Source organism: Mesocricetus auratus, unplaced genomic scaffold (assembly GCF_017639785.1).
Source record: "Mesocricetus auratus isolate SY011 unplaced genomic scaffold, BCM_Maur_2.0 Super-Scaffold_100015, whole genome shotgun sequence".
Lineage (NCBI taxonomy): Eukaryota > Metazoa > Chordata > Mammalia > Rodentia > Cricetidae > Mesocricetus > Mesocricetus auratus.
In genome coordinates, this window is record NW_024429198.1 from 35602710 (window position 1) to 35611491 (window position 8782).

The window sequence follows — 8782 nt, forward strand, 5'->3', positions numbered from 1 at the left end:
TTATTTACTTGGGTGAGGGTAAACTCCCCGTAGCCACACTACTGAGAACTATCACTCCCTCTCCCCCCAGCAATCATAACTATTTATAATTCCGAAGAAAGGGGGAGGTACCTTATGAGCCCCTCCCTCATCTCCAATATTGAACCAATCTTTCAGCCCTGGAATAGATTTCACATGAACATATGTTTATAACATTTATGAACACATATGCAAATTAAACCTATATTGTACTTTGTACTGCATTTTGTTAATGGTCTGTTTTTTTATTTTTTATGCTTACATCCGTAGGTGGTTTTAGGCTGTGGTTTTCTTTTTTGGGCTCTGCTAAGGTGCTGCTGACCAGTAAACAAACAAGAGGGCCTCTTCCTCCTCTTTGAGTGGAATCGAGTAGTATTGTTAATTTTTAAGCACGAGATTGTGGACCTGTAGACAGCTTCATAAGGAATTTTCAAATAGGAAGCTGCATTACTTTAATCATTGCAGAGCTACTCATCTACTTCTGAGTGCCATGCTCACTGGTGTTTTCTGAATTGCTCCATTTCATCAAGTTGTCAAATTTGTGTCACAGAATTGTGATTGCTTTTTGGTGTCTGCAGACTATGTAGCAACAGGTGCTGCTATTTTCTAGGCATTCATAATGTGGCATGAGTAATTTCTTAAGGAACTGTGTTGTTTTTATTGACCTTTTCAAAGTACAATTTTAATGTTTCAGTGATTTTCTTCTTCCAGTTTTTGTTTAAATTCTATTTATTTTCCGTTTTTCTAATTTTCATCTTCCAGCTCTATTCAGGTTACTTTGATGTTTTCCTTCCCACATTTTTCTTTCTGTTTTCTTTCTATGAGCACCTAGATGGTTGGTATTGGGACTTTCTTTTCTAATGCAGGTGTATAATGCTATACAGTTTTCTTGTCTTATTGCTTTAGCTACAATCTAATGATTTTTTAATGTGTTACACCTTCACTTTCATTCAGTCCAATGTATGTTTTAAGTTCTGTTGAAATTTATTCCTTGAGCTATAGCTCATTCAAAATAGGAAAACTAGATTCATTTATTTTATCTCATGTGTATGAGATTTTGGCTATATGTATGTAAGTGAACCACATACATGCCTGTTACTCTTGGAGGTAAAAAGAGGGCATCAGACCCCCCTGGGACTGACATTATATGCAATTTGAGTCACCCTGTGGGGACTGAGGATGGACTTGATTCCTCTGGAAGAGCAGCCAGTGCTCTGAAGTGCTGGGGCATCTCTCCAGAGAGTTCCCAAATGTAAGAAGCCTTGCCATTTACCGTTTGTTTCCTTGATTGATTCGTAAGTTGCTTTGATCCCAAATGATTTTTGGGGGGTCAGAGAGCAAGCAATTTGGAACAGGTAATAAAAAAAAGAGATGAATGAAGTAATCAGTTACTTTGCTCAGGTTACAAAAATCCTTTTCTAAGTTCTATGAGCATTCCTACCCAAGCATGTCACTGTCCACCAGAGTCTGGAGAGCAGGGTCTTTCCTTGCTGTGTGGTGGGAGCAGGACTTCCACTGTTTGTCAAGGGAAAGTCTGGTTTTGGTTGTCATGAGCATGGCTGTTCTGCTTCGACTCCATTTGTGTCAATAATCTTAGTACTTTCCTCACCAGCGTGAGCTTTTCGTACCTCTCATTACGTGTATCCTTCAGTAGGATGTAGATGGTGCCCCTTCTTCAAACTCCTCCTGAGAGTAAATAGCATACTTTAAGTGTGGAACTCTGGCTTGCTTCATTCTCTTAGCAACAGCAGCTAAGACTTGGCAGTTTCCTTTTTCTTCAATCTTTCTTTCTTCTTCTCTTCTCTTCTTTCTCTCTTTCTTTTAAATATAGGTTTCTCTGTGTAGCTATGGAGTCTGCCCTGGAATTCGCTCTGTAGACCAGGCTAGCCTGGAACTCACTGAGATCTGCCTGCCTCTGCCTCCTGAGTACTGGGACTGAAGGCGTGGGCCACCACCACCTGGCGATACGTGGCAGTTTCTTAAGCTGTAAATCACTTTAGGTGATAGGTTGGGCAGGTGCTGCATCTTTTCATGCAGCTGCCTCATGCCCTCCTAATACCCCTGTAGCAGTCTAACACAGGCCTACTCAGTGTATTGCGTTGATCAACAGTGTGTTCCTCTCAAGGCGCCAAACACACACATGAGAAAATTCCCACACTCTGTCCAAACACAAGCCTGTTCATCACACCAGGTAAAACATTCACACTACAGTGAAGGTTGTCTGTCCTGATCTATATGTAAGACCTGTCCTCGACACAGGGTTGGCTACCACCCACAAGAGGAGAGGGCATGCCCATTTAGGAATCTCTGTATAGTAGGAGCCTAATCCAGACTGAGAATGGGGGTGAATTATGACATCTTGAGGAAGGGCAGAGAGCCATGCAGACGTTTGTCCTCGGGAGATTGCACACCACTGAAACAAAGCCCAAACACATGTGGGGTGCTTTTTATGTTGTAGAATTTTCTCCTCCAGAATCATCTTTCAGCTATGTCTTGACTCATCTGCTAGCTAACCCAGAATAGCAAGGGACCCAGAAATGAGAAGACTGAGTGAGCTGTAGTGGTGTCTTGCCTGTGAACTAGTCACTGTGGCCACACCCCTTTGGGCGTGGCTTCAGGTGCAGACTGAAGGATGCAGAAAGAGAAAGCATGAGGCTTTGTCTCTCTCTGTTGGGTTGCAGATCCGATCCGAAGGGCAGAGAAAACCCTGTAGTGGTTCTTCATTGTTCTGTGTAAGTTTTCCCCCAATAAAACACCCACTTATCATTGGTTCTAGTGAATTAATTAACCCCAGCCTTCAGTGAGCATTGGGCCAAAAGAAGGAAAAAAAATCTTCTCTAGGTTTCCTTCATAGTAAGCCACAGGAAGCATTATTTTCTACAGACTAAAAAGGGCAAAAAGAATCAAAATGTAGACTTCACTGTGTGCCCATCAAGTCTGTCCCTTATTACTGATGGAGGTACAAGAGTCAATGGTAATAAAATGACTCTTCAGGATTAGGGAGATGGCTCAACCTGTAAGGTATTTGTCACATACGTATGAGGCCCTGACCTGGATCCCAGAGCCGATGTAAAAATCTGGATGTGACAGTGTATACTTGTAATCCCAGGTCTGGGAAGGTGGAGATGGGTGGATCTTGGGGCTTATTGGCCAGCCAGTCTAGCCAAATCAATGTACCTAGGACAATGAAAAGTCCTGTCTCTAAAAGCAATGACACCTGAGTTTGATAGTTGACCTCCACACTCACCAGAACACGTGTAGACACACAGGGACAGGCATGTCCACATTGGCAAGTGCATGAATATATACAGACACACAAAGAAATGAATCTTTCATGGCGTGGGACAGTCCCCACACCATAGACTCATGAACAAAGAAGCTGGAGAGGACAGGGGGCATCAGGAAGACAGTGATCATACACTTGCAAGGAACTTGCCACACAAAGCCCTGTGCTGTGATAACAGAAGGGAGCCAGCCAGCGGACGGAGAAAACTGCCTGGCAAAAGTGGCCCGGATTGTCTTCCGTAAATAGCAAGACTTAAGAAAAACAGCCAGGGAGCCCATTCTCTTTTTGTTTGGCTTCTCTGCCATTGACCAGTTGTCTGCGAGTAACCGATTGCGCGGAGTGGAAGGAGGTGGGAACCTGGCCAATATCCTGAGCCAAGGCGTCCCAGGCAAGTCATCAAGAAAAGGTTTTTCTCGCCCCCTTTCTTTCTTCCTTTTCTTCTTTTTAAACTTCAAGAACATTTTATTTAAAATGAAATCCCCCGTAAAGTTGTGCACTGCCTTTTATGTAAAGATGTAGTATCTCAGAGAATAAAGGAAGGAAGAGAGGAAATTAAAAAAGCAGCGAGGGAGGGACGTCTGGCAGCTTGGCCCCTCACCAAGTGACCCTATGCTAGACCACATGGGACCCAGAGCTGTGTGAGTCTACCGAGGAAGCGAGCGATTTATGGGGTCTGGTTTGGGCTTTTGATAAGTATCTCTGTAAAGTGATGCAAGGGAAAACAACCCTGAACCCACTATAATTGCAGAATTCCTGTAAATTATTTTAAGATGAGAGAGGCCATCAGGGCTGGAGAGAAATAACCCCCAGGCTCAGATATTTATGGGTATTTCATTTTAAAAATCGGTGCCACAATGTCCCAATGATCATTAAGCAACCTGTCTGGGTGTCCTTCGAAAGCCAGAGGATTTGTTCCCTAAGGAGCATGGAACAGTTATTCATAAGCGGGACCTGAGCGCCATTGGGGCCACAACCTATGCCTGAAACATGAGGAGCCCCGGATGCCAGAGGGACCACCCCGGTTCTTCCTGCGGAGCTCCAAGTGCAAAAGCTCTGGGATGCCTTTTGTGTTCCCCTTAGCGGGAGCCTATGTGAGGAAGAAAGCTTAAATTTGCTGGCTCTTCTCAACAGAGTGACAGGCAGTGGCTGACATCTTGTGTCAAAACCAAGAACTTCCTGTTCATTTAGGACCAGAGGTTCTCAACAGGGGGCACGTTTGGGAATTTCTGCAGTTTGGGCTGTCACAGTGGGAATGCCCCTGCCTGGAGGGAGAATCCTGGGATCCTTCCAAACACCCCACAGTGCTCAGGATGCCTTGTCACCACGATGAGCAAACTGCAAACACCAATAGTCCCTGGGCTGAGCAGTTCTTCTGCAAAAACATTGTGGAGGACGGTATACTTCGGGGTTCCTGAGAACATTGGAGATTTAATGGATTTCCTGGCAGGCCCTGGTTATCTCAGAGGCTAGGGAAACCTGTTGTTGTTAGAGCGCAGAACAGAATAAGGTCTGTTTTAGAGTCAAAGCCTTTCCCCTGACCCCCAGGAATCTACACATGAGTTCAGCCTGTTTGCCTAGACAGTATCAGCACATTGGAGAAGGAGCTGTGGGGCTTGTAGCCTCAGGATAACCGACCCCCCGCTACAACCTGCCACTTCTCGAAGCATGTGTTTCACTGCTGGGGTGCTAATTTCTTCTAAAGCACTAGGACTTCCAACTTCTGAGATCATTGTCCAGCAAGAACGTGGTAGTCTGGAAGGATCTGCAGGCATATCTACCAAAACGAACTCACGGACACAACATGGCTGCCACCCACAGGAACAGGACTCCATCTGTGCAGGCTGACCCAAAGGGTCTTAAAAGCATTCATGCTGGGTGCTCCAGGGATGAGAGCTTTCTTCCTGCTTGAACTGCAGCTGTGTAAAGGACTTCTGGCTCCTTATGGAAAATATTAGTGCATGATTTTCTCTTAAGCTGTTTCTGCTCAGGCAGACTTGAAGTTTGGGGAAGTGGGAGCTGTCTGTTCTTGTCCAATTTTGATGGACAAAGAGCTCTGGCTTCCATCTTGTCAGTCTCCACAGAATGCTCTCCTCATTAGGAGTAATCTGTGGGTGACTCATGCGTTCCCGTGTGTTTGATCTTCTGAGATAAGTAAAACCAGCCTTTCTCATGGCTGGCATGGCATGGCCTGCTTCCCGAGTCTGGTGTCTTTGGAGACTGGGGAATTGTTTTAAAACTGAAGTTTCTATGGTGACACACAGGACATTGTATGTTTGTGTTGGGTTAAGTCCTAGGATGTATCCTCTGGTTTCCCTTTTTCTCTTGTTCTGGCATGTTCCATGTTGAGATGGGTTGGGAGTGGCAAGTGATAAATATATTCACTGCTAGAAGAAGGCAAATGATGCATAATGGAATTCAAAGATGGATCCTAACCCAGAAGTCCTCACAGATCACGGGCTTGCGGATTAAGGAGGAGCACTGCCAGGGAGTTTTCCTGGTCCTTTGGTTTCTTTACTGAATGACAGCTACCAAACTGGAAACTAGTTGTGTCTGTCACTGTTTCATCTTCGTAGGGGTGAATTTCTTGGCCTCTGGAATTGGTGGACACATAGCTTACCTGACAATGCATTTGGAGAGCACACCAGAATTCTTGGCGGTCCTATGGGGGAACAGTTTTTGTGCCCAGGTATTCAGTAAGGGCTGCAGAGAAGTGGAGGCTTTTGAGTTTACAAGGGTCTCTGTAACACTGGCTTGGAGGATGATATCTCAAGTTAAATGACATAAGAATACAGGGAAAAACATAAGAGGTACTGTGTTTGAGTTTCATTGAAGTGGTGATACTAAGTGCTAAGTTTCTGAGAGGCTAAGGGTAATTGTAACCAGCGTAGCATTCATGCAAAAATACCGCTCTTGGTTACTGAGATATCTCGGTGAGTGAGTCAGGCATCATTGTAAACACTTAGAAGGGGTAATTTTGTTTTGTCCATTTGTCTCATTTTTCCAAGGGGCAGGGATGCATTGGTTACTTTTCTGTTGTGCATATAAACATTCTGGCTAAAAGCCACTTGGGGAAGAAATTTCAGGTAACAGATTATCACCGAGGAAAATCATGATAGCAATTGAAGCAGAAGCCTTGGAGGGTGCTGCTTACTAGCTTGCTCTCTGTTTCATGCTCATACTGCCCAGGTTTACCTGTCTAGGGATAGCACCCTGTACAGTGAACTTGGCCTTTCCAATCAACAGTTAATGCACTTCCTCACAGATATGGCTTCAGGCCACTCCAGTGTGGGCACTTCTCCAACTGAGAGTCCTCCCGATGACTTTGGGCTTTGTCAAGTTGACAGCTGAAGCTAACTAGGACAGTACGTTTTATTGTGATACCGATTACACAAAGAGTGAAATGAGGGATAGAAGATGGCAAGGAACACACAGAAGGAGAGACACTGTGGTGGAACTGTGACCCCTTCTCACCCTGGACTTCTGAGCCTCATGACCCCTCTGCTTGTGAACTCCACAGAAGAGCACCACAAAGAAATCCAGTCTTGGTGACACTGAGGCTCAGAAAGAAGGCTAAAAGTTTGTATCCTGGAGGCCCATGCAAGTCTGGATTTGGTCTTCCTGGCTTTCTGAGGCTCCATGGAGGTTGTGCCATCTGTCAGAAGCAGAGTGTTTCCCTGATGTCTGCTTGGTAGCACCCAAGAGCAGTCTGAGAATGAGCTAGTCGAGAGCAGAGCCAATGGGTTACTGCTGGAAGTCAAGGTCAAGATCATGGCTGATTCGATTGGTCAGCTATTCCTTGAGTAGAGACAATGGGTATGCATGGAACAATCCAGAAAGCAGTTCTGCTGGTGATAGAAGTCTGATTGGAGGTGTGTTTCCACACCTTGTCAGTTTCATCTGAGAATTTGGTGCAAGAGGAAAGGAACAGGTGGGTGTGTCGGAGGACAGAACTCAAAGGAAGCTAGTGACATCAGCTAGCACCATCAAGTTCACGTGTCCCCTCTGGAGGCCTCCCAAGAGCTTTGGGGTGGGGATTGCCCTGAGTCTGCCTCTTCAGCATTCCTGGGGGGCAGATTCATGCCATTTCGGAATCTCTCTCCTCTCCATGTAGAAATGGAGTGAAAGTTTACCTCAGTGCTCTTGGAGCTTTTGAAGACGGTTGGTCCTGCTGTGTGTCTCTCCACTCACTGCTGTCTGGGAAATGTGTTTGGAAGAGAGACTGGCTCCCAGTCCTGACTCTCAGGAGGTTTTGAGTGAGCTAGCCTCTAAGAACTCTCGGAAACACGCTTTGTTCTTCAGGACCGCTCATTAGGTGGTTGTCTGTGAGCTACTTTTGAAGGAGATTGAGCAACACAGGTAGAAGGGGAGCTCTGATGGGAGCCACTGTCCTCTGCAGATGAGGTGCCTTCCTTCCACACACACGTTTTCTGACCACACACGTCTTCTGACCTGACCAAAATTTGCAGGAGTAGCAAATGCGTGGGTGTCTAGTTAGGTGCTAGAGTAAGTATATGGAAGGCAAGTTCTCATCTGTAAGCCCTGTTGTTGTCAACTAAGGCCAACTTGATTTCAGGGTTTATTGTGCTCAGATATGAGAAAGACAACCCATATCTGGAGGGAGATTCACAGACCCTGTCTGTCTTCAGCGACCTCCCCTCTGAGGCAACAAGCACTACACGTAGTGGGTACATGGTGTGCATGGTGTGTGGACAGGACTTGCTGAGGTTTGTGGTGCCTGAGAAGTTCAAGCTGTTAGTATCTTAGTGTCAGTTCTGCAGGAAACTGGGCAGGGTGTGTTGATCTTGAATTAAGCACCTCATGGGAACTTGCTGACTGGCCCCTTGGCAATAACACTTACCCAGAGCAGCAGCAGGGAAGGGCCACAGTATCTGTGTGTGTTACCCTGGGGTTTTTGGTTTATGGAATCCTCCAGGTCTGGCTGTTTGTAAGACTCTGGGTCCACACTAGCTTGCTTGCACCTCAGAGGAGTATAGACTGGGCTCAGGGTAAGGAGATGCATGAGGTTTATGTATGTGCATTTATTTAAGTATACTCTTTATAATATTATCATAGTGTAGAAGTTGGAATGTCATTGGTTCCCATAATCTCATAGGCACTGTTAGGTGTGACTTTGTTGGAGTGGGTGTGACCTTGGAGAAAGTGTGTCACTGTGGAGGTGGCCTTTGAGGTTTCTTATGCTCAGGATACCTTCCCCAGTGTCTCAGTTGACTTCCTGTTCCCTTAAGATGTCCAATTCTCAGCTACTTCTCCATCACCATGTCAGCCTGCACGCCGCCATGCTCCCTGCCATGATGGTAGTGGACTGAAGCTCTGAAACTGTAAGCCAGCCACCTTAATTAAACATTTTTGCTTTGTAAGAGTTGCTGTGGTCATAGTGTTTCTTCATAGCAGTATAGACTTTAACTAAGATACATAGTGAATTAAGTATATATAATATTTGTTATGATATACACATAT